Below are 25,684 nucleotides of genomic sequence, written 5' to 3'. Positions count from 1 at the left end.
CATAATGGGCAATGTAATTGCACAGCATGAATACACCCTTTGATCCCCATGGATTAACCAGCCACCCATGTCTTTCTATTTTAAATTGCAATCTTGATCCCTACCCAGGATGCTAAATTTGAATTTAGGATCACAGCTGTGTAATGATTTTAAACATTTCTGTGCAGAAAATCTCCAGCTAATATTTGCACACGCTCCCAGCTCCGTGAATATTGACATGCGTGCCCCAGGGAACTAGTAGATATACTTGCCAATATTGATGCATTTTCTGTTCCATTGTCTGTAAGATCATATCAGCCCCCCAGAGATTTAACATTGCAGATTCTGCTTATACCAATAGAAAGAATTGAGTCGCATTTTCTCCATATTGATGCACAGAGAGACCTATAGCTGTGGTGTAGATCAGATATCCAATGGAAGGAATTAAGGGAGCCTCTGCATGTGAATATGATGCATAGATTCTGAGCTGCAGGTCCTTTGCTTTTCATCACAAGGATCTGTAGCTTTAGACTCTCTATGTGAGTCCAGTAAAGATATGCACAAGTGGAAGTGGAAAGAGAGTGACTAGCCAAGGGTGGCCGGGGTGGGGTTTGGGGGCGGGGGTGGGGGGGGGCTACTGTAATTTGGGAGAAAAATATACCTTGAATTAAAGATAGTACCATTCATGAGCTTTGGATGTCCCAATGCATTTTACAGCCAATGAAGTAGCCTTGAAGTGTAATCACTGCTGCAATACAGGAGATGATGTGGAGATGCCGGCATTGGAATACAAGAAACACAGCTAAAGAAGCAGCTAATTCGCACACAACTAAGGTGGAATTTAATGCTCTCCATGGAGGCAAATTTAATGTTGGATGGGCATTTAATCAGGTGGGAGAGTGACAACTGAGAACCCCGCAGCCTTCCTGCCACTGCCCCTATTCATGTCTATTTAAGAGCGCCATCCCACCACTGTGGATATCCACCCAATAACAAGTGGGAAACTCACCATGCAAGAAATGCAAAAAGCAAATTCTGTTGGTGTTTCTTACAAGCTTGGGGGGAGTTGTGGGTGGGGGGATGATTTAGGCACCCAGAATAAGGAATCCCAGAATAACTCACAAGCTGCATGGGTCCCATGTCAATCCTGGGCATCAGGATAGTGCATTGCCTCTAGGACCCACCGTTCCCATTGCCACAGCCAAGCAATGCACAGTTGCCAATGTCTGGGTGTTGTACAGTTATTTGGTGTCTCACTAAGAGGTCTGGATGCTTGGATGGTTTGATTTGTTTTGATTTATTATCGTCACATGTATTAGCATACAGTGAAAAGTATTGTTTCTTGAGTGCTGTACAGACAAAGCATACCGTTCATAGAGAAGGAAAGGGGAGAGTGCAGAATGTAGTGTTTACAGTTACAGTGGTTGAACAATCCTTAACAATGTACATCTCCAAGGAACAGCCATGCATGGATGCTGTCTCCATGATGGCCTTTGCTAAACTCTAGTGCACATACTCCACCATTGTGTCATTCTTTACATCAGGCTGTGGGTAACACTGTTTCCCCACTCCCACATTAAACTTTGCTTTGCCCAAACGTCCTTATACTACACCCTCCCCGCCAAGTCCTTACCCAAATAATTTACAATACAATCTCCTTTACTTGCATGCTATCCTTTCTCTCTCTGCACCACCCCCCCCACCACCCCCAATCCCTGCCCCTCCAAATCTCTGACTTTACAAGTTCAGAGGCTTTGGAAGCTTGACAATTCTTCTGGAACTCATCCTTATCATGTTTGGAGGAATAGTTGTCTGTCATTTTGGGTTGCCTTTGTCAGTTTGGTATTGGAGTTGTACTCCATGTTTCCAGCACTTGATTCTGTCCATTTTGGTTTTTTCTGCTCCTTTTGTGTTTCTCTTTATCGAAAACCCAGCTGCTTTGTTTGAGTTCCTTAGATTGTCACCTACCACCCAGAGGGAATGTTCCCTCGGTTCATTCCTAATGTAGACTCAGATTTTCTTTTTCTGCGGGGTCTGCCGTGGTCTTGTGGAATTTGACATTTCAAACTGGAACCTTTATTCCTATTTATTTCATTATTTTAATAAATGATTTGTTTACTCATATTCTCAACTCCTTCTTCAAACTCCTGAATCTTTCCATTCAGCTCAGCAACTGCCCTGCTAGGCAGAGTTATTTGCTTTCAACGTCTTAATTTGCTCTTCCATACCGTGTATCTCATCTTTTATCTCCTTTATATTGGATCAAAGTTCAAGAATTTTGTTGCTTTTGTCATGATGAAATTCCAACATTTCACCAGTTTTGTTAATGTTATGTTCAATCAACTGTTCAGGTTTACCAGTAATCTCTTGATTTGATTTGATTTATTATTGTCACACGTATTAGTATGCAGTGAAAAATATTATTTCTTGCACGCTGTACAGACAAAGCGTAATGTTCATCAAGAAGATGAGACAGTGCAGAATGTAGTCTTACAGTCATAACTTTTCCTGTTACTGACATTTTTCACAATACTTCTGATACTTGGAGTTAATTGCACTTTTGCTAATTGTTTCTGAGACTCTTCATGCTGCTTTCTGAGAAGTTCTGCTTTCTCTTGCAGTTGTTCAACTTTTCCTGACATTCTAGGTTCTCTACTTTCACATCAGCTTTGTCATTTTTCAACAGTTCATTGGTTCACTCTGTATCCTTGAAATTTAGAGGCAAGATGGAACCTCAGTTAAACACCTCATCCAAAAGAAGGCAAGGATTTGAACTCACAACTTTCTGAATCAGAGGTGAGAGTTCTGCCAGCTAAGCCAGAGCTGGAGTATATGAGGGAGAAAGGGGAGCAATGATTATGGCGGGTAGGGAAGGTGATGTGTTCTATTGGGAAATTGAGTGGAATGCAATTGGAAAGAGTTTGGTTATGCGATGGAAAGTAACCAGGAACTGGAAATTCAGTTCAGTAATTCAGTATCCCTTTCCAACCGCATGACTTTCTACAATTTACCTACCTGAAATGAATAAAATAAAATAGAATGAGTAGAACCCCTACAGTGCAGAAGGAGGCCAGTTGGCCCTTCAAGTTTCACTGAAAACAATCGCACCCAGGCTGTATCCTTGTAACCCCACTTGTAATCCTTGTAATTCCCCTGACAGTAAGGGGCAATCCCACCCAGACCTGTAACCCCGTAATCCTAAATAATCCCCCTCTGATCCCCCTACAAATCTTGGGACACTAATGGGCAATTTAGCATGGCCAATCCACCTAACCTGCACAACTTAAGAGTGTAGGAGGAAACCAGAACATCCAGAGGAAACCCACGCAGATACAGGGAGAATGTGCAAACTCTACACAGACAGTGACTTGAGAATGGGTCCCTGGCACTGTGAGCAGCAGTGCAAATAGCAGTGGTTAAAGACATCAGAACAGCATTCATTGTAATTAGTATTTTTAACCTAGACACTCCAACAGTTTGACTGACTGATGATTAAATCATGACTGTCTTACTAACCTAGGAATCCATTTGACAAAATAAACTTGGATGTCACAGGCATAATGAACTCTTTAATACTGTTGACTGAGTGATTGGAAGCATGCACATGAACAATCACGACCAAAAACAACAAATCACAAAGGTTATCAAACTCGGAAATCCTTGCTGGGTCAGATTACAGTTTGTACAGGAAACCTGCATCTTCCAAACAGGGCAGGACAACACCACACTTCAATTCTGCAGTATATTATGGGAATTGGAAAATTATTTCCTGCATCACTAATCCTAGATCTAGGCTTTGCTCTGGGCAGGAGGGTCAGTTGGCCACTCCCTTGATTTCCACCCCCACAAGTAGTGACCTGGAATTAACGTGCTTAAAGATACCAAAAGTGTGTGTGGAGTTTGCAATGTTCTCCCCGTATCTGCATGGGTTTCCTCTAGATGCTCTGGTTTCCTCCCGCAATCCAGATGTGTGCGGGTTAGATGGATTGTCCATGTTAAATGCTCCTTAGTGTCCCAAGATGTGCAGGTTAGGTGGATTGGTCATGCTAACTTGCCCGTTAATGTCCCAAGATGTGTAGGGGGATCAGTGGGGGATTATTTAGGATTATGGGGTTACAGGTCTGGGTGGGAATGTCCCTTGGGTGCTATTCGGATTGGCAGTTGGTGACTAGTGGGGTGCCCCAGGGATTGGTGCTGGGGCCTCAGCTATTTACCATTTATATAGATGATCTGGAGGAGGGAGCCGAGTGTGTGGTGTCGAAATTTGCCGATGACACCAAGATTGGTGGAACGGCAAATTGTGCGGAGGGTGTGGAAAGTCTGCACAGGGATCTAGATAGGCTGGGTGAATGGGCCAGGAACTGGCAAATGGAATTTAATGTTGGCAAGTGTGAAGTTGTCCACTTTGGTAGGAATAATGGTAGGAAGGACTATTACTTACGTGGCGAAAAACTGCAGCATGCTACGGTGCAGACCATGCTACGGTAAGGACCTTGGGGTCCTTGTGCATGAGTCGCAAAAACCCAGCCTGCAGGTGCAGCAGGTGGTCAGGAAGGCGAATCGGATGCTGGCCTTCATAGCGAGGGGGATTGAATATAAAAGTAGTGAGGTCTTGCTGCAACTGTACAGGGCACTGGTGAGGCCGCAGCTGGAGTACTGTGTGCAGTTTTGGTCGCCGCACTTACGCAAGGATATTTTGGCCTTGGAGGGAGTGCAGAGGAGGTTTACTAGGCTGATACCGGAGTTGAGGGGGTTGAACTATGAGGAGAGGCTGAATAAACTAGGCTTGTACTCGTTAGAGTTTAGAAGAATGAGGGGAGATCTCATTGATACATATAAGATGATGAATGGGATGGATAGGATAGAGGTGGAGAGGCTCTTCCTGCTCAGAAAGGACAGTAGGACTAGGGGGCACAGCCTCAAGATAAGGGGGGGGGCAGTTTAGAACAGAGTTGAGGAGGAACTTCTTCGCTCAAAGGGTGGTGAATCTCTGGAATTCTCTGCCCGTTGAAGTGGTGGAGGCTGCCTCGCTAAATATATTTAAGATGCGGGTAGATAGGTTTTTGTTAGGCAAAGGGATTAAGGGTTATGGGGAGAAGGCGGAAAAGTGGAACTGAGCCACGACAGATCAGCCATGATCTTATTGAATGGCGGGGCAGGCTCGAAGGGCTAGATGGCCTACTCCTGCTCCTATTTCTTATGTTCTTATGTTCTTAGTGTCAGGCGAATTATGGGGATGGATTTGGGTGGGGTGCTTTGTAGGGGAGTCAATACAGACATGATGGACTAAATGGCCTCCTTCTGTACAGTAAGGATTCTATGAAAAGTTGTACATTTTACTATTAAATTCTCACATTTGCTGCTTCCACAATAATCTTTTTATTCCCACAATATTAAGCTTTCCATAAGCCAATGTAGACAGTTAAAACTAATTGGACAGCCTACCTTAGCCTTCTTCTCATGACATTGCTTTCAATATTCATTAAGCTATAAAAACATTTTTATTCCACTATTCAAAACCTGAGCAACCTGTAACTGTTATCTGAACCTTTACGTTGCAAGTCTTGACATCATTACTCAGAAGTTTATGTTCAATAATGTGCACATTTTCAATTGAAATAAATAACTTTCCCTCCCATTGCTTTCTCTTGGCTGCTGAGTATGAGTTGTGCGGTGGTCAAGGCAAGGAATCACATTATTAAAGAATATAAAGTACTCAGCACTCAGGTATATTAGCGTTTTGATGCAGTGTTAACTCAAAAATGTACCTTTACTCCAGTCTTTTTCACCCAATGTAACATGTCCATTTCTCACAGCATGGGGTAGAAATTGGGCTTTGTTCACAGTTCTCCAACAACTAGGGTGGCACAGTGGTTAGCATTGCTGCCTCATAGCATCAGGGACCTGGGTTTGCTTCTTGGCTTGGGTCATTGTCTGTGGAGTATGCACATTCTCCTTGTGTCTGCGTGGGTTTCCTCTGGGTGCTCTGGTTTCCTCCCACAGTCCAAAAGACGTGCTGGTTAGTTGCATTGGTCATGCTAAATTCTCCCTCAGTGTACCCGAACAGGCGTCAGAGTGTGGCGACTAGGGGATTTTCACAGTAACATCCTTGCAGTGTTGATGTAAGCCTACTTGTGACACTAATAAAATAAACTTCGAAAAATTTTAAAACTGGACAAAATAACTTTCTAAGTCTGGGTATGCATGATATGAAATAGATAATGAGCCTCCAAGTATAATTGTACACTGAGGGGTCATGCCCACGAGCAAATAGTAAACTAAACTAATTTCAAGAGGCTTTTATTCGGTTCTACCGTCATACAGGTAATTAATGTACCATTATTTGCACATCAGAGGGATGCACAGACTGACAGAGTGCTCTATTGGGTTGCTATGTAATGACATTAACATGCATTTTCGCAGCTTCTGACCTCAGTACTGTGGGTGTTTAAAGAAATCTACAATTTATTACAAGAAAAATCTTCATCTTTTACATGTTACAACAATGTATTTTCTATTGTAGGCTTTTAATGTTTTAAATCAGCAGATAATAGTTTTAAAGTTAGTATGTTTGTGGTGTGTATCGCAAAATTTGCAGTATCATATAGTAACCTTGATACCTTCTGCCAAATGTTGCTGCTTGATGTTTGAAATTCCATCACTATCAAGTACCAAACTTCAAAGCAGTACTTCCTGCACATGTTGACTTCCTCCCTGAATATATACTTCAGGAATGTTGAACATTGAAGCTGCACAGCCAACAGTTCCATTTATTTTGATAGCCCAGTGCAAGTTCCTAAAACAGTAGGAAAACACAGTTGATTCTGGTCTGGTGATTAGCTGTATTAACATGTCCTTTCATAAATCTAAAGAAATATTATTTGTGTTGAAAATGAATAATTTCATTAAAAATAGAACAGGGTGCAGATCAGCAGAAGTGTAAAATTCAACAAGAATATTCTTTTCTTTAATCATTCTTTCATTGTGTTTGCCTATTAAAACTGGCCAACTGAGATGAAAGGAAATTGCCATGAACTGTCTTAGATATCAAACAAAATAATTTGATATCTATAAAATTCATCTGCTTTCCCTTTTCAAACAAGTTAAGCAATTAAAAGCACAGTAAAACAGCATTTTCCTCATTCTTTGATTGTGAGAATGTTTAGATAAAATAGATTTGTACCAGTTAGCTGGGATGTTCCTTGTGAAACCTCCTACATGCAGGTTGTATGTAAGACAGGACAGCAAGAAGTCTGCAAGTTATTTTCAGCTGTACAGTACCACAGATTTGGTACTGTGCTGAGTTAATTTGAAAAGATTTTCCCAACTGCTGAAGGAATTGATAAACTGTGGGTTAGAAATCACAGTCCAGTAGTCTGATATTGCTCTGTTGCATTGTATTTTGTAATAAATCTTTTTTGTTTTAATGCATTCACAGGATCAAGTGTCACTGCTAAGACCTGTGTTAATTGCCCTTCTCTACAACTGATTGGCTTGCTAATCATTTCAGACCGTTGTTAAGAGTAAACCTCATTGCTGCAGGTCCGGAGTCGCACAAAGACCAAATTGATTAAAGATCCATGTTCATAGAATCCTGATAGGTTGAATGGCCTCCTTCTGCACTATCAGGTCTGCCCCAACCCTGTGAAAGCGCACTGCACCTATGCTCACTCCCCACTCCATCCCCAAATTCCATGCATTGATCATGGCCAATCCACCTAACTTGCACATCTTGGGACACTAAGAGGCAATTAAGCATGGCCATTCCATCTAACCTGCACATCTTTGGACTGTGGAAAGAAACTGGAGCATCTGGACAAAACCCACGCATGCACAGGAGAACATGCAAACTTCACGTAGACAGTGACCCGAGGCTGGAATTGAACCTGGTTCTCTGGTGCTGTGAGGCATCAGTGTTAACCATTGTGCCACTGTGCTGCCCAAGGAAATGGCAGATCTCCATCCCTAAATACAATAACAAATCAAATGGAAATTTTTGACAATCAGGTAGTTGCATGGTCACCATTACTGATGCTAGATTTTTATAGCAAATTTTATTTAATTCATTGAATTTAAGTTCTCCAGTTGTCAAAGTAGAATTTGAATTCATGTCCCCAGATCATTAGCCAGGCCTTGTGACATTTGATGAGCTGTTTTAGCCGATATGTAATAATTCTCTATCTATTTAAAGGGTGTGTGGGAATATTGCATGAGGCTTTGTTTATATCAGTTGCAGTAAGGAATTGCGACAGTTGCCTTATCACAATTGGGACATGATAGCCTGTCATTTCCTGTACAAGGAGTGGATTGACATAAACCAGTCTCTGCCATTTCTGAGGAGGTCTCTGCCCCTCTCCCTGATGGAAACTCCTCAGGATTTTTATGATTGCACGAACTCCTGTAAATTATTACATTGAAATCAATTGTAAGCTTTAAATAAGACAACAAATGGGTCAAGCAATGAATCTGGAAACATTTTTTGTACAGAAATCCACATAAGCAAAATTGATTAAATTTGAATGTCTTCATTAGTACTTATGGATAAAAGAGGAAGAATGCCTAAATGCATGTTCCCTGTTTATTTAACATTTGCTTTAAGGTCACCAAATAAAAGCAGTGGCAACAGGGGGTCTAACATTTGACATTTTCTCTGAAACCAGGTTAAATAGCTTTTTAATTAGATATTGTAAACCCATCCTTCTTAACCTCTCACCCAATTTGAGAAGTCCATCTCTAAATCTGATTTCATTGTTTACATTTGCTTGCTACTTGGTGTCAGTACCTGCCATGGTTAATAGTAGTTCAGAAATTTAAAGAAATCAGATGAGGTTCAGGGAGGAAAAGAAATGGATGAAGGTCAAAGGAAGCATTGAAAACTACTGTGGAATAACAACCAAGCGCATTAGCTGAGGTCATTAGCTGTTATGCTCAACACCATCTAATGACTTAGCTTTACTCTGCTATTTCAAAATCACTATCAGAAGTGAAGCTTGGAGTAAAGTTGCATTAAATTATGGAACATAGCTTCTGTTTTATCTAATAGCACCCAGGTACAGGGCAGCATAATGGCACAATGGTTAGCACTGCTGCCTCACAGCACCAAGGACCCAGGTTCAATTCCAGCCTTCACAGTCACAGTCTGTGTGGAGTTTGCACATTCTCCTTGTGTCTACATGGGTTTCCTCCAGTTTCCTCCCACACTCCAAAGATGTGCAGGTTAGGTTGATTGGCCATGGTAAATTGCCCCTTAGTGTCAGGGTAAATATGTGTAGTTACAGGGACAGGGCCTGGGTGGGATTGTGATCAGCACAGACACGCCTCTTTCTGTACTGTAGGGATTGTATGTTTCCTTGAAATGTGCAACTACATGGTAACTTAAACGAGCTCATTTCTGCATGGCTGAATTCAAATCCTTGATTTGAGCTGTACCGCCCAGAAGGAACATTGGTATATATTCTCAGATTCATAATGCGGTTCTAACTGTTATATTAGAAGGTTTACAAATAATTTGTTTAAACACACCTATAAAGATCAGAATACATCCAGAAAATACTCTTTGAAGAGATTTTAGTATTATTCCGCCCAGTGAAATGGACTTGAAATTAAATTGATTAGTTCGGCAAAGCAGGAATAACTAGGATGAAATGCTGTTTGTTTGCAGTAAATTAAATGCTTAGTCATTTCGTTCTCCTCCTAGACCGAAATTTGGTACATTTGGTGGCAGAAGGATATTTTTGGGAAATGGAGGGGAAGAAAGGGACCATTGACTGACTAAAGGCAGTGTTTCTGAATAAAGTATGAAAGGACACAGCTGTAGTCTTGACCTAAACCCTGTACCTCACAGGTTACATAATGATGACCCATGGGACATGACTCAAGGGATCTGACTCAATAATTCAGAAGTGGCCTTCTCAACAGGTCCATGGTCAGTATCTGGAGTAGGATTTAAATCATATCCCATGGGTTTTAATGCCATACATTAAAATGGACTTTTTTAAAAAGATGACTATTATTTTGTATTTGACCAGACATCCCGCATGCACTAATTTCAAAGATGTGGCTTTCGAACAGATACCTTTTAAAATATCTCCTTTGAATTTGTTTTCAAAGCAACTTAACATAGTAATTAGAATGTAACCTCATCACCATGAGATGGGAAAAGTAATTACTGGAAGTCACTCCTGATACAAACTGAAGATGAACCATGGGCTGATTAATATTCTGCAAATGGGGTGATGTGATAATGGAATGGGTTATGAGAAGCAGTGTAAATGGGACACAGATACTATTTCAAGACTATTATTGTCCGTTCATTTTCCATTATGTGGTAGATAATTAATTGAAATAGGAAAAATGAGTAAACATTAATGTAACTACTTGAGCATTCTGTGTATTTACCCGACTCAAAAAATTAAAATAGGTCACATAATATACATCCATACTAAAATATTATAATATTTCCTCAAATTCGTTGCCTGTACTCATGGTAGAGGGCATACTACATTGGGAGAAAATTGTCGTTAAAGATTTATCTAACTTAATGATGCACACTTTGTCTTATTGTTATATTGACGCATTGCTGATTTTTTTCATATTGGCTGCACATATGAAATAAATAAGTAGCTTATTAGGTAAGTGGCATTTTCTTCAAGTACATCTCCCTTCAGTTCTTTCACCTGGAGTTTTAAGCAAAATTTTTGAAAGTAAAAAGAATTCCAAAAAAAATCAACTGGTGTACTTTATTTATCCAAAGGAGGAAGAAAGGTAACAGAAAAGCTATTTGCTCAAATCAATATCCTTGTTTTATCCATTTACCATTTTGCACAGGGCACCCTGTAGAACCCTAAACAACAGGTGCTGCGCTCCTTAGCTTTGGCCACCTGCATCTCTTAAATTTCTAATAATGGGTCTCCATCGACAGGTGGCAGATCGATGAAAAAGGTCAGCTTCTGTTAATCTGAAGACGAAACATATAACCAGGTGCAGGAGTCAAAGTGCTGGAAATTCTCAGCAAGTTAGGCTGCATCTTTTCATTGGAATTAGCTGCCAGTTGAGAGATTGCAGTGATAAATGAGGTTAATTGGGATGATTATACGCAAGAACCTATCAGTGTCACATAAAGCGTTATGTGAAAATGCGCAGTCCACTATCATTGCTTAGAATCTAAGTGCAACAGAAATAGCAGGACAGAATCCTGAACAGCAAAGTTATTGTAAGATGCCACATGCCTCGCATTGAGAGCATGCTCATTAGAGCTCAATTTTGGTCATGGAGGATTCCCACATACCAAAGCCAGTACTCTACAGCTAGCTGGGCACAGGAACAACGTATCATAGGACATCCCAACCTCAGATACAAAGACATTCTGAAAATGGCTAGTATTTATTTTTATTTTTTAGGCTATTGCAGACATGATGAACTGAATGGCCTCTTTCTGCACAGTACCTTCTCTATGGTTCTCTGTGAAGTTGTTTGGTTTGTGTTACTCTAGTATGAAACAAAGGTCAACCTTAGCAAGCACAACTAAATAATCATTCTAGGAATGGAATCAATTGACTAAGATTTGAATTGTGTACCATCAGTGTTTATTTTCTTAACAATAATGGTTTGGGGGGGAGAAATGCCATTCATTAACTCATTATTGTTCTTCAGTACACAGATGGGCTAAATGGACAGCATCAGAACCAACTGCTTTCTCAGTAGCTCACAATAAAATTGCAACTGAAAAAATGCCAGGGCATGGGAGGTATTCCCCTGCCCCACCCACCCACCCACCATGGGAATCATAGCCGGAAGGTCGGGGGGAAGGGGAACCACACAAAGGTCATTGACCTCGGGTGCGATTCTCCGGTTTTGGGGTGAGCACGGCCGGAGAATTCCACCCACGCTAGCTGTTTATGCTGTGTTTTAATTGGCAGCAGGATAACATCACCCACAATAGGAACAACCATCAAATCAATAGAATTTAAGTACTTGTTAGTCAGTGTCAACTGAAGATGCAAAGTAACCTTTAGGGATTTATCTGGGGGCCTTATTTTATTGTTTTTACTTTATTTCCTATTATTGTTCAATCACAATAATGCTCCATAATCGCAAGCACGCTGATTATTATAATTTCTACACCAATGAATCATAAAATCATAGAATCCCTACAGTGCAGAAGGAGACCATTTGGCCCATTGAGTCTGCACTGACCACAATCTCACCCAGGCCCTATCCCCATAACCTCATGCATTTACCCTAGTTAGTCCCCCTGACAGCATTGCAAACATGCAAACTCCACATAGACAGTGACTCAAGCTGAGAATCAAACCCAGATCCCTGGTGCTGTGAGGCAGTAGTGCTAACCACTGTTGCACCGTGCCACCCCCAATTGATTTGCATAGCTCTCAAAACTGGAAGTATGCTTCTCAGTAAGGGTGTGAACTGCAGAATGTTTATTTTTACTCAATATGGTGTGTATTGACTCTTAATTAGACTGCTTGACCTGTTAGATTTTCACATGCCAGAACTCTCACCACTGGGATTGACATCAGTTGAGTGCAAGGTGTACAGCTCAACAGGGTCATTTTTGCAAGGCATGCTAAATCTTTGATCCTTTTGATCTTCAGGAGCCATCTGTTTCATGCCACATTTATCCCTCTGTCATTGTCATTCAGATACCCTGTGCTGAAGTTACCAGGATGTCTGCTCAACTTTTTAGTGACTAAAATTTATGCTGGCAGAAAATTGAATGAACAGACAGAAATTAGGAAGAAAGTAACATGCATGAAAGTTTCAAAGATTTTTCCAAAGGAAACTCCATGTGTCGATGGTAGCCGTTCCTTCAATATAACAGCAGCAACAGCCACCTTGCTCCTAAGTTACAAAGAACAAAGAACAAAGAACAACCCAGCATGGGAAACAGGCCCTTCGGCCCAACGAACCCGCACCGCCTTTTCAACAAAGCATTTTCCTACACCTACCCTGCCCTGTGTGTATGTGAATGGAACCCCTAATGTAGCCAGATTCAGGGGAGAATGGTGTAGGGTTAATTTGGTACATCAATCAGCCTAACAGCACATCTTTGGGGTGTGGGAGGAAACCGGAGCACCTGGAGGAAACCCACGCAACGACAGGGAGAATGCTCAAACTCCCACAGATACAGGCCCAAATCCATGTATCTGCACAGCTAGCAGTGATAGTCACTGAGCTGTTGTGGTGCCCGTCTGCTGGTCCAGGATTAAGCACACACAACGACACGAAGTACTAGGCCACTCTCGAAACCTCCAAGAGCAGCCCACGCACGACCCACCTTGTGCATGCCCCTCGTTTGACAACAAGGTGGACTGACACCTGTGGATTAAAAGAGACAAAACATTAACATGTAATACTACATTTCCGGTGTCGTCCCGAGGCTCTGACCATTTTTAATACCGTCTACTATAACCCTCCATCCCTGTTTCGCTTATGTGTCTATCTAAGTAAACCTTCAACAAGTCCAACGTGCCTGCCTCCACCACCCTACTCGGTAGCGCGTTCCATACCCCCACGACCCTCTGTGTGAAAAACCTTCCTCTCGTATCCAAATTATACTTCTCCCCCCTCACCCTTAGATCGTGACCTCTCGTAATTGTCCCCAATCTAGGGAAAAGCCTACCACTGTTGACTCTATCTATTCCCTTCATTATTTTATACACCTCTATCAGACCCCCCCATAATCTCTGTCTTTCTAAGGAGAAGAGCCCCAGTTTCTCCAACCTTTCCTCGTAACTCAGTCCTTCCATGCCAGGCAACATCCTGGTAAACCTCCTCTGCACCCTCTCCAGGGTCTCCACGTCCTTCCGGTAGTAAGGTGACCAGAACTGGACGCAGTACTCCAAATGCGGCCTAACCAACGTTCTGTACAACTGAAGCATTAGACGGCAGCTCTTATACTCTATACCTCTTCCTATAAAGGCTAGCATTCCATAAGCTTTCCTCACAACCTTCTCTACCTGTGTTGACACCTTCAGAGACTTGTGCACCTGTACTCCCAGGTCCCTCTGTATTTCTATACTCTTAATCGGTCTACCTTTTATCATGTAACTCCTCCCCGCATTATTCGTTCCAAAATGCATCACCTCGCATTTGTCAGGATTAAATTCCATCTGCCATCTATCTGCCCAATATACCAACCTATCTATATCCTGCTGTGTCACCTGACAGTCCTCCTCAGTATCTGCCAATCCTGCCATCTTGGTGTCATCTGAAAACTTGCTGATCACACCACGTACGCCCTCTTCCAAGTCGTTTATATATACTACAAAGAGGAGAGGTCCCAGTACTGAGCCCTGCGGCACACCACTGGTGACTGACCTCCAGCCAGAAAAGGACCCTTCCACTACTACTCTCTGTCTCCTATTGCCCAGCCAGTTTTCAATCCACCTAGCTACCTGTCCTTGTATCCCATGTGCCTTAACCTTTTCTACCAGCCTACTGTGAGGGACTTTGTCAACTCCTTACTGAAATCCATATAGATGACATCAACGGCTCTCCCATCGTCAACCGTTTTTGTCACCTCCTCAAAAAATTCTGCCAGATTCGTAAGGCAAGACCTCCCCCGAGTTTATCTCCTCAACTGTGTGCTTCACAAATGATTTGATGTTCTGTATGATCAAACACATTGACGTAATCTCGTTAGTGCTTTTCACTCTTGAACAGAATCATACAGGGTAGAAAGTCAGGGGATTCTTCAGCAAATGCATATTTCATTTGGTTCAAAATCAAGATTAAAGTTAAAGAATATAATTTAAAGTTTATTTAAGTAAGCCTTACATTAACACTGCAATGAAGTTACTGTGAAAGTTGCCACAGTCCGGCACCTGTTCGGGTGCAATGAGAGAGAATTTAGCCAGCCAATGCACCTAACCCGCACGTCTTTCAGACTGTGGGAGGAAACTGGAGCACCCGGAGGAAACCCATGCAGACACAGGGAGAACGTACAGATACCGCACAGACAGTGACCCAAGCCGGGATTCAAACCCGGTCCCTGGCACTGTGAGGCAGCAGTGTTAACCACTGTGCCACTGTGCCGCCTTTGCTTGAGTATGGCAATTCGCACAGTTGTTGCACCTGTCATTGGCTTATCATGCTGCGAGGTTATATCTGTGCTTCTTCTAGCAACACATGTTTGTCTGAAATCAGCTGAGAAAGAGTTCTTGAGTTATGGTGGCTCAGTGATATGACCAGCATGCCTGCAGCTTCCGATTAGTTTGAGCCAAAAGTAAATTATTGGGAGGAAACTTTCCAAATCCAATTAAGGAGATTGAGTATCATTAATGGTACTAAAAATGCTCTTGTGGTAACCCCTCTCTGAATTTAGATTGGGCAGTCTTATTCAAGCTCCCTGCAATTACTGTGTTATGGCTAAAGTTTTGCATTTAGTGCCTATCATACCCAAAGAGGTTATACAGATATCTGGTGTGAGGGATTGGAGGGGGTGGTATGACTTCCTTTTGAAATCTGGGTTAAACCCCACAGTTAAAATCAACAGCAAGAAGCCCTGTACCTCATTAAATTTATGCAGTACCTTATCTCAGATGTTTGAAGTTGACACACTATAAATTCTACAGATTTAAAGACTCAAAAATTCAGCTCTTTCCAAAAATAACAAGAACATCAGGAACAATCTAACATGTCTAACCCTGTGTAATTTAAGGAACAAAAGGCAACATTTCCCTTGAATCCTTTTAAACGGCTGTGCATCATTAATTAGCAGTTAATTCCTGACCTTAACGGTTACATAATGTTGCAAACTTGCTGGGTAACTTTGATTTTGGGTGATGTTACGAAATGTACAACATTGATTCTTTCGTTCCTTTATAATCTCTTCTGTGTTTCTATTTCCATCAACTTTATTTGAAATAAAAATCACGAGAGAGTTTCAACTGCCATTTAATTCAATATCACCATAGACCCAAATTAAAATTACATCCCCAGTGTCTATTCCTGAACTACACACAGTCATTGAGGGGCAAAGGGTAACAGCAATTAATTATCACTGTTCAGTACTGTAAATAATGAATTTGTTTCAAGATTTATTTAGATGCAAAACATTATATACAGTAGTTCAGCCTGTACTTGCAAATAGTGGTCAAAATAGTTTAAAGTTTATTTATTAGTACCACAACTAGGCTTACATTAACACTGCAATGAAATTACTGTGAAAATCCCCTAGTCGCCACACTCCAGCACCTGTTGAGGTATACTGAGGGAGAATTTAGCATGGCCAATGCATCTAACCATCATGTTTTTCAGACTGTGGGAGGAAACTGGGGTGCCTGGAGGAAACCCACGCAGACATGGGGAGAATGTACAAACTCCACACAGACAGTGAGTCAAGGCCAGGAATCGAACCTGGGTCCTTGGTGCGGTGAGGCTGTGGTGCTGATTAAATTAAATAAGAGATTCTCACTAATAAATCCATAGGAAATTCAAGAGAAACATCTTTACCCTGAGGGTAGTGAGAATCTGGAACTTTCTCCCACAAGGAGTCATTTTAAAGATTAGCATAGATGCATTTAAGAGTTAGTTAGTAAGTACACAGGGCAGAAAAGAACAGAAGGATTTGATGATAGGGCGAGATGAAGTGGGTGGGAGAAACCTCAAATAGAGCAGAGGCATGGACCAGTTGGGCTGAATGGCCTGCTTATGTTCTTTAACATTCTATGTAACTTCATCTTGCAGGCTCTTGCTGTGTTTGATTTTGATCTAACCAACTGCCCAGTTGAATTATTATTGATTATCAAGGGTACATCTAAATTACAGGCTCAAACTGATAAGAAATATGGACATTTACTAAAACCATGATGGACTACATTACTAGAAGCACTGGCTCACTTTGTAACTTACAGGCCCTGGTTGCAGGCATATCGGGGAAAAGACATTAATTTAAAATCAAATTCAAACATTTTTTTAAAAACCATGTTGGGTCCGCAATATTAATAATTTGCTTGTAAAGATCCCAAAATTATTTTTCTTGCTCAGCATTCTGCATGATTTGTGTTCCTATGTTTGAGATATTTAAGGTCAGAATTTTCCAGTTGCCCTGTGGTGGATTTCCCTGTGGCAGGACTGGTGAGCCATTGAAATCTCCATTCACATTGGCAGGACTGGAAGATCCCGCTGGTATGAGCAGCTGGAAAGTTCCAGCCTAAGTCACTGATGTCAACACTCCTGATTGGTGGGCCACACTATTTTCTTCCCTGTGAGAGTGAATACTCATCAGTTTTTCTCCTTTATCTGATGTAATTTGTTGAGAGAACATCATTTGACTAGAAACCTGAAACATTCAACTACTTTAATATTCTTTTTGCAAGCTGTCCATGATTTAAAGACCTATTGGGCAGGATTTTATAGCTTCGCTCGGGCGAGACCAGAAATTCGCACCCGAGGTCAACGGAGATTTTCATTGTCAGACCCTCACTTGCTCCGATTCCTTGGTGGGCAAGGTGGTAGCGTTCTGGCCATTATTTCCCATTTGAAGACCATTTTGAGAATTAATTGAAATGGACGTTAGCAGCCCTGAATTTTCTTTCAGAACTAACTAACTGGATTTTTAAAAACTTACAATTAAAAACACATCAGTATTTTGTCACATATTGCATAGAATGTCTCACTGGCTGTAGTTCAGTTGCTTAACTACATTATAAAATAATAATTTCAGGAGCTTTAGCAGATGCACAAAATAGTGCATCACCAGACTGAGAGCAGGAAGACCGAGTGCTTAACTCTGAATTATTGACTAATGGAGGAATTCAATGCCACACAGGAGGAGGCACTGTCGTTGCCTTTTACAGCGTGTGGACCAGGCTAGGGAGACCAAAGCAGTGAGATCTGAAGCCTGAAAGTATTCATTAGGTGAACAGATAGGTGATTAATGTATTCTAGGGTTCTTTCTCTCTAAACTGCAATAGTAATTTAAATTAGTACCCGGAAGATTATTTTAGAGTTATTATTATTTAATTATTATTATATTATTTTAACTTTATAGTGTAACTAGTTAAATTCCACAGCATAAACAATGGATAATCGTCGTGTGATGTTTCTAAAGTGGAAACCTAACTGTTGAATAAAACGCCATCAATATGGCAGGGCTGGTGATGTGTTGCAACTGTAGCATGCAACAATGAAGGGATGGTGATATGGTTCCATGCCAGGGTGGTGTGTTATAAGAACATAAGAAATAGGAGCAGGAGTAGGCTATCTAGCCCTTCAAGCCTGCCCCGAAATTCAACAAGATCATGGCTGATCTGAAGTGGATCAGTTCCACTTTCCCACTTTCTCCCCATAACCCTTAATTCCCTTGTCTATCAGAAATCTATCTACCCTTGACTTAAATATATTCAGCGAGGTAGCCTCCACCACTTCAATGGGCAGAGAATTCCAGAGACTCACCACCCTTTGAGTAAAGAAGTTCCTCCTCAACTCTGATCTAAACTGCACCCCCCCCCCACTTACTTTGAGGCTGTGCCTTCTGGTTCTGCTATCCTTTCTAAGCTGGAAGAATCTCTCTACCTCTACCCTATCTAACCCCTTCATTATCTTATATGTCCCTATAAGATCCCCCCTCAGCCTTCTAAACTCCAACGAGTACAGACCCAGTCTATTCAATCTCTCTTCATAGGCTAACCCCCTCATCTCCGGTATCAGCCTAGTGAACCTTCTCTGTACTCCCTCCAAGGCCAATATATCCTTTTGCAAATGCGCTGACCAAAATTGCACACAGTACTCCAGTTGCGGCCTCACCAGTGCCCTGTACAGTTGCAGCAAGACTTCCCCGCTTTTATATTCTATCCCCCTCACTATAAAGGCCAACATCCCATTCACCTTCTTGATCACCTGCTGCACCTGCAGACTGGGTTTTTGCGATTCGTGCGCAAGGACCCCCAGGTCCCTCTGCACTGTAGCATGCTGCAGCTTTTCACCCTTTAAATAATAATCCCTCCTACTATTATTTCTACCAAAGTGGATAACCTCACATTTGCTAACGTTATACTCCATCTGCCAGGTCCTCGCCCACTCACTCAGCCTATCCAGATCTCTCTGCAGACTTTCCGTGCCTTCCACGCAATTTACTTTTCCACTCATCTTCGTGTCATCAGCAAATTTTGTTACCCTACACTCAGCCCCCTCCTCCAGATTGTCTATGTGCATGGTAAACAGTTGAGGCCCCAGCAACGATCCCTGTGGCACTCCACTAGTCACCAACTGCCAACCAGAATAGCACCCACTGATTCCAACTTTCTGCTTCCTGTTGGACAACCAATCCTCAATCCACACTAACACCTTACCCCCAACTCCGTGCACCCTAACCTTCTGCAGCAACCTTTTGTGAGGCACCTTATCGAATGCCTTCTGGAAGTCTAAAAACACCACATCCACTGGTTCCCCTCTGTCTACTGCACTAGTCACATCCTCATAGAAATCCAATAAATTCGTTAAACACGACTTCCCCTTCACGAATCCGTGCTGTGTCTGCTTGATCAAACCGTTCTTTTCTAGGTGTCTTGCTATTTCTTCTTTGATGACGGATTCTAGCATTTTTCCAACTATGGTCGTAGTTGGTGTGTGTTGCTTGGAGGGGAACTTACCGGTAATAGTGTTCCCGTGTATCTGCTTCCCTTGTTGTTCTAGGTGATAGAGTTTTGGAATGAGCCTTGGTGAGTTGATATGGTGCCTCTTATAATCTTCCATCACACTCCTCAACTGTACCTTGTAGATGGTGGACAGATTTTGGGGAACCAGAAAGTGAGTTCCTCAACAGAGAATTCTCAGCTTCTGACTTTGCAGCCACAGCATTTACATGACTGGTCCAGTTCAGTTTCTAGCTATCAGTAGCCCACAGGATCTGTGCAGCAACCACATCATAGTGTCTGTGGCTGGAGCAACTTCAGCTTAGTGTTGAAACCTGGAGTCTGAGCTTCAGACACTACGATGTATCAGGGATGAGGAAAGTTACTTGGACATTTGTTCCAAGAGACAGTCATACCCCTTAGGTTAGGTGCTTCAGATTTGGTCTGTGATCAAGGATAATGAGGTATAAATGTAAGTGAGGCAGGTATCTGGAACCAGAATGTAGCAATGGAATGGCCTGAGCCTTTTCAATTGTCCAGTGGATTCCATTCCGTTGCAATTTGTGGGGGTGAAACCCGAGACTGCAGGGAGGTGAACAAACCAACCATAGCACCCTGCTGCAGGGGGCCATGATATAGATACACTCAGACCTCCCTGGATCAGTTTTAGCTTTATTGCAAGCTCAGCTATATCTCATTACAATGACACTCCCATTAAACCACACAAAGTCATCCTGATCTTCTTGGCATAACGAAGTCTGACCATACAGTTATGTCTCCGGGAAGCAGACAGCTGTGAATGTATATTTCAATGAAAGCTCTGATAGGAAATCAACACCAGTTTATTTGTGGTGGTAGGAGTCCATTCATCTTCATGTCATCAGCAAATTTTGCTACCCTACACTCAGCCCCCTCCTCCAGATTGTCTTTGTAAATGGTAAACAGTTGAGGCCAGCACCGATTCCTGCGGCACTCCACTAGTCACCAACTGCCAACCAGAATAACACCCATTGACTCCAACTCTCTGCTTCCTGTTAGACAACCAATCCTCAATCCACACTAACACCTTACCCCCAACTCCGTGCACCCTAACCTTCTGCAGCAACCTTTTGTGAGACACCTTATCAAACGCCTTCTGGAAGTCTAAAAACACCACATCCACCGGTTCCCCTCTGTCTACCACACTAATCACATCGTGGTGGTGGTGAATCTGTTCAATTCTGCGCCACAACCCCACGTCCCAAACTTTGAGTGCTAACCCCCCTCATACCGTACAGCCTGAACGGAGATCAGGAAGCATTACTTCCGCCTGGGTGAAATTCAAGTTGACCTACAAAAGTAAAAAAGGAAGAGAAATAACAAACTGTAAAGTTGGAGAGGGGTAGTGAATAAGACTATAAGGAGAAGTGAACAGAATGGAAATGAGAGCAAAACTGATCAGATGAGAGAAGGACAAGAGTGAACTGTGGTGACACAAATCTCTGTGTTGTTCACTGAACCATCATACCTTCAACTGCAGAAACAGTTTCCAATCAATTAGCGGGAATCCAAACCTTTAGAAACCATTTTCAAATTGTTTCACTGTGAGTGTTCCTTGAATTGGTTGATTAATTGTGATGAGGGAACAAAACAATGAAAACAACCAGTGTTTCTGCAGACTAAAATAGATCATTTCCATTTCTTTCAACAGATCATCTATTGAAAGTCTTGAAGTTGCTTTTCAATTTCAATTATTGGGCTAATGTTAATTTTCACATTTACAGACAGTCCTCGGACTTGTCACACAATTAGTTTTTGAAAATTGTAAGTCAAAATGTCATTAGTCAGAACCAATTTTCTCCATAAGTATGATGTTAAAAATGGGTGATTGGTTTGTGAACACGTTAATGTCTAGTCCTTCAGGTTCTTTTGTTTATCTGCTTTGGTGGTTTCAGATGATGGTAAGCCACTTGTATGAAGCTATTTGTCAGCCAACAAATCACTGTGGGAGATTAAACCACATGGATACACCAGGAAAGCTTAGTTTGGTGCTGGCGTATTTACTGTACTCTCACCCTCCCAAAAGAGTGTCTGTCTAGACACGAACACAGTTGGCACTGCCACTTCCACTTCACTGCTCCCTGTCCATCTGTCATCCTGCCTCTCTCTGTCTCCATACCTCCATAATGTAAGGCCACATTTTTACCAGGAATTCGGAGAGAAGTTTTCCAGCCTTTACAAACTTGTTCGGGTCAGTGACCCAAAAATATAGAAGTCGCAGAATGCTGTAAGGTAGAAACCCGCATTGTAAAGCTCAAACTTCACTCAGTGAGAAATGATTGGATGTGTTAAAGGGAAGTAACTCAAAGTACCCAAAGAGCATGGCATTGGTACTGACTTAATGCTTTTGGCACATTGAAGAGACATCTGCTTCTACCACAACATGCTAATTCAGATCTGTTCAGACAGCTGACGGCAGAAGACTGGTGCGCATTTCATTAACTCCACTTATATCGTGTAGAAGGAGTTTAACACATTTCTTTTTTTATTCCTTCTCAAAATGAATCATGTATGAACAATTCTTTGATTCATCTCATTCTTCTACATACAGAAGAAGAACATTACCAGTTTTATACACAATGGACTAGAGTTCGACTACTTAAATTCATATTGCTTTCTTTTTATTATGATCCCAGTTGGTGTTACAACTGGACAGGAAGATGGCAGGATGGAACTTGTAACTTTTACTTTTTGTTAGAAAACTTGGAAGAACAGAATCACAGGATAGCTAATTCGTTTAAACAAGAAAAAATATTAAATATGAAAAGTCTGATGATACAGTACTCCTTTTACTCTCCCTTTAGCTTCACAAATGTATACACTTTTCAAAGATAACACTCCACCCTGAATCAAATGGCCAATGCCACTCAACCAATCTTCTGCTGATTTCTCTCACAATACCTCAGATGATGATGGTGACTTGAGGGTTTCCAAACTCCACTCCCAAAAGGACACACTTCAAAATCTTCTGTCAAACAATGCTTTCCATCAGCTGTTTGCATTAACATCCATTCAGATTTTCCAACCTGTCTTTCAAACAAAACTTCCACTCAGGTTTTAACAAGAACTCCAGCGCCAGGTTCTCTATCTCTTCTGTAGGCTTCCTTTGTCTTCAATGATTTTTCACAAACTCCGAGATCCAGCCATTGACTTCCACAATTATCTCAGCTCATGTTCCACAAGCTGTAAAATCTCGCACACCTTAAAATCACTTCAGATATCTTTCTTCCTTCTCACGAGTTAATTTTGCAGCACTTGTCTATCTTTACTGAACAGTACTTTGTTCTGGTACCCGATTCCTTTGTTCCTTTAACACGAGACTACAAGAAAACATCTCTTCATTTCTCCAGGCGCCTTATCTCATGCACTTGTTTTCTTAACTATTACTCCATGGTATGGCTTTTCTTCTAGCAAATGCGAGAGAAATATTTCTTCTCTAGCCTTCTATAACCAACTGCTATGAAAGCAATTGAAAACACTCAAAAAAACTTTTCTACCTTAAAGGTACCCCTGATTGCTAAGCAACAATTTTTACTTCCCCCAGCTGGTTTACTTTTCATGCCATAACTCTCTCATAGTGTAAGCACAATAGAAGCACAGTGTGATCTGAGCGAGCCCCCAAACATACAAATACCTTTGTCTAGCATGAATCTAACAATACCCTTCCTTATTTAAGAACACTAAATTAAATCCATTTAAATCTACAGTTTAATTCCAAGATTCAACAATACAATTATAAATCTCTTAAAACTACCTATATTCCTAACATTTTGCTTTTGTATAATTTAACGTTCGTGGCTGATGAGAATCAAATATTTAGACAAACGTACATGTAATTCACTCTTTAAGAAAATCTCTGCTGTATTAAATAATTTGACAGTGTGCAATAAAACATTGTAATCTGCGCTTGATAGAAACTACTAGGAGATAAAAGTATGGCAATTCTCCTTTAAATAACTTGTGCTACAAAGGATTCTTGGTGCCAGCACCACATGCTCGCTCCTTAAGCTCTGAACTTTGCACATTTACTCTGCGCCACAGAGGCTGCATAGTTTACAATGGCCCATGTACATTGGCTGCTTTATTGTTCTAAATTGTGTTACAGGACTCATGTTACATCAGTCAACTGTCACTGAGCCTCAACACTATTCTAGCAGATGTACCATTCCCATCATACCTTGGTGACGTTACTGGCGTGATGCAAATGTGACAGTTCCACCTGTCGATGGTCATTGCAACACTGATTTACAAAAATAATTATAGGGCTTGAACCTGAGTCACGCAGACGGTACATGTGATTGGTTGGTGACACATACTTTGCACATATCAATACTGTTGCAAAAGCTGTCAGAACCTTTTGTCCAAACCACAAGCAAGTTCAAATGTAATTAATTCAAGTATGTCATCATTTGAAAAAGGAACAGGAAGAACAGAATTTATTGAACCAAATAAAAAATAAGATTTTTTTTATACATATGTGTATAGTTTGTTCCAAGTGTGAAGGACCTGTAAAAAAGAAATAGAAGACATTTTCTTTCGCAAAATGTATCTTTGTTAGTGTTTATGTTTAGACTAGATGCATATTTTAAAGAAAAGGGATTAGACTAGACAAATTAGCTAATCCCAACTACAATTTGAAATACGTGCCTTTCTATATTGCTGCTTATGACTCAGCATCCATAATCTTATTTCAGCAACTTGGAATGTTGCGCTGCATCTTAGAATTTAAGTGTCAGCTTATTTCACCCTTGTTTGTGCTTGTTGGAATTGCCTGGATTCAAAACCACCTGCAAGTTTTAATTTTAAGGTACCTTTCACTTTTCCATTTTAAAAATGCGTTAAAAGAAAAAGAGATCTAGGAGCACATGTTCATAGCCCCTTGAAAGTGGAGTCACAGGTGGACAGAGTGTGAAGAAGGTGTTCGGCATGCTTGGTTTCATTGGTCAGAACATTGAACACAGGAGTTGGTACGTCTTGTTGAAGTTGTGTAAAACATTGGTAAGGCCACACTTGGAATACTGTGTATAGTTCTGGTCACCCTATTATGGGAAGGATATTATTAAACCAGAAATAGTGCAGAAAAGATTTACTAGGGTGGTTCTGGGACTTGATGGCTTGAGTTATAAGGAGAGGTTGGATAGATTGGGACTTTATTCTCTGGAGCGCAGGAGGCTGAGGGGTGATCTTATAGAGGTCTATAAACTAATGAGGGGCATAGACAAGATAGATAAATCAACATCTTTTCCCGAAGGTAGGGGAGTCTAAAACTAGAGGGCATAGGTTTAAGGTGAGAGGGGAGAGATACAAAAGGACAGTTTTTACACAGAGAGGGTGGTGAGCTGCCAGAGGTAGTAGTACAGCGGGTACAATTTTGTCTTTTAAAAAGCATTTAGATAGTTACATGGGTAAGATGGGGATAGGGGGAAATGTGCCAAATGGGACTGGCTTAGTGGTAAAACTGGGCAGCAAGGACAAGTTGGGTTTCCATGCTGTAAGTCTCTATGACATCATCCCAAAGGTTTTCACAGCCAATGAAATATAGTCCTTGTTGTAACATCTGGAGTGGTGGCTCCCACAATTATCCTCAGCACTAATAGTAAAATGAAAAAATTCAGCCACGGTTTCTGCTGTTGGTCACTGTCCAGCTTATCCTGCTGAACACTGCACCAGGGTGAAATGGAATCATCTGCAGAACTTCACTGTCCTGACTGATGCGACTGGGCAAGTTAGAGAAGGAAACCTACAGCAAGAATCATCAGGAAAGGCAGAAAAAATTGGGATGGGTTAAAATAAATCTGCATATGGAAGGAACCAAACATATTTGAGAAATACCTCTCTGCACGACTAAATTTCTTTGCCATGTCGGTAGGAACAGTACAAATTGTGATAGTCTCCATATGGTTAAAAATATAGCATGTAGCTTTCAATAGCACTTCCTCTGCAACTGGATCCTGAACTTCCTAGACTGTAGTCAGTAAGGATAGGCAACAACACCTTCTCCACGATTATCCTCAACACCGGTGCCCCACAAAGCTCTGTCCTCAGCCCTTCATCATACACCTTATATACTT

Source organism: Carcharhinus amblyrhynchos, chromosome 31, assembly GCF_965287045.1.
Source record: "Carcharhinus amblyrhynchos chromosome 31, sCarAmb.v2.hapA, whole genome shotgun sequence".
NCBI classification, from domain to species: Eukaryota; Metazoa; Chordata; class Chondrichthyes; order Carcharhiniformes; family Carcharhinidae; genus Carcharhinus; species Carcharhinus amblyrhynchos.
Note: the sequence above shows the minus strand (reverse complement) of the source record.